Raw genomic sequence first — 2,082 nt, 5'->3', positions numbered from 1 at the left:
CCAATTTGCGTCCCGATTTTGGAGATCGTTTCTGAAGGGGCTTGGTGTTGATTCTCGTTTGTCCTCCAGTTTTCATCCAGAGACTGATGGGCAAACTGAGAGAGTCAATCAGGATTTAGAACAATATTTACGTTTCTATTTAATGGATCAAGAGGGAGAGTGGCCAGATTTTCTGGGAACAGCCGAATTTGCATACAATAATTAAATCCATTCCTCTACTGGTTACTCACCTTTTTATTTGAACTCAGGAAGACATCCAAATATGCTGCTAGGTAAGGTTGAGGTGGAGGTTCCTGTAGCTGGAGAAGTGATACAGAAGTTGCAAGAAGCTTATCAAAAGGCTTCGGAGAATCTAGTTAAGTCCAAGAATTCACATAAGAGGCAGGCAGACAGACGACGAAAGGTTAGTCCAGTTTTTAAGCCAGGAGATTAGGTCTGGATTTCTACTCGACATATGAGATTGAGAGGAAATAGGAAATTTCAACCTAGATTTGTGGGTCCTTCTCCTGTAGTCAAGATGGTGAATCCCGTTAGTGTTAAGGTTAGACTTCCTAGTAAGTTTAAGATTCATCCAACCTTCCATGTCTCTTTAGTAAAAAGAAGTCCTTCTAATTTAAGACGTTTATCACCACCAGTTCCAATTCAAGTACAATCAGAAGAAGAATTTGAAGTTAAGAGAATTCTAGACTCCAAATGTAAGAAGGGTCAACTATTTTATTTGATTGACTGGAAGGGTTTTGGCCCGGAAGAAAGATCATTGGAGCCCACTTCAAACGTTCATGCCTCGAGAATAATAAGAGAATTCCAGAAGACTAATCCACAGAAGCCTAGAGAGGGGGTTTTGGTGGGGGGAACTGTCAGGATAGGTCAAAAGTGTTTAGAGCCTAAGCGATTGGGTCCAACATTTAAATCTAAGCAAGGTTATTCACTGTTGCATTCCCCCATTAATTGGTCTCAATTAGTGACTAGGGTAATTGCAAAATCATACGTCATAAAACACAATTCTCCTCACACTGTCCCAACTTGGCGACCCCTTTTATTTGGTTAGCGCTCTAGTTGTTGCACCCTCATTTGACAGCTCAGCTGAATCGAGCACGCTCACCTGATTATCGGCGCACTTCAACTGAAGACCTTCGGCGGTTGGTACGCATTCTCTGTCTCCTCAGAACGCGCATTTTCCTGCTTGTTTCCAGACTCTTGAATCCCCATTTGTCAACTCCCAGCAGTATTTCCGCGAGGTTCCAACGCTCGCATTTTTGCAGCGATGCCTTTGGTGAGGTATTTTGTATTTTTTGAGAGAGAACATACAGTTTCACTCAGCACTCCAATTTACAGTGAATGTATCCTTTCTGTGAGGCAGCGCTAAGTCAGCGCAACGTCGTTATGGCCAGATAAGAACTCAGTGGGCAAACGCTTGTCAGTAACTTGATTTTCCCAGTTAGGCTATCAAGTTTGTTCCAGGCATATCGTTTCAGTGTTCCCACTTCTCCGCTAGAGCTTGTTATTTTTTCACTCAAGACTATTCTTTGGAATTCTACAGAGACATTTTGTTTATGAGAATATTCCTTACTCATTTAGCAGCAATAGAGAATCTATAAGAGGATATTTGCTTAAATCTCCTAAGCACATTGAATTTCTAGCAATGGGGGGGACACAGCATTTCTACTCAACAAGTAAGCAGGAATATATATATATATATATATATATATATATATATATATATATATATATTATACTTACCAACATTTTCAACTCCGCAGTGCCAGCTCTGGAACTTCTTTCCTGATGAATAAAGACTGACAGAGAAAAATACATTATTTAAATACTGCATTTGAGTCAGCAGTTAAAGACATGTTTAAATTAGAAAATTAAGTTGTAAAACATATAAACAAGAGAGAGGCAAGGTTCCACACAAGTCAAGGTAAACCACACTTCACTAGAAGTTAGAATTACAAACAAATCTGTTGAGGGCCCCTTAGGAGTTCAGAGCTGTAATAATTTTGTGCATACTGTTGCAGGTGCAGATAGATCCTTCATGGGTAGTATCCAGTGAAGACACCAGTGTGGCAGTCACTCTTTCTG

The sequence above is a fragment of the Triturus cristatus genome, chromosome 4_1, assembly GCF_964204655.1.
Source record: "Triturus cristatus chromosome 4_1, aTriCri1.1, whole genome shotgun sequence".
In the NCBI taxonomy this organism is placed as follows: domain Eukaryota; kingdom Metazoa; phylum Chordata; class Amphibia; order Caudata; family Salamandridae; genus Triturus; species Triturus cristatus.
Note: the sequence above shows the minus strand (reverse complement) of the source record.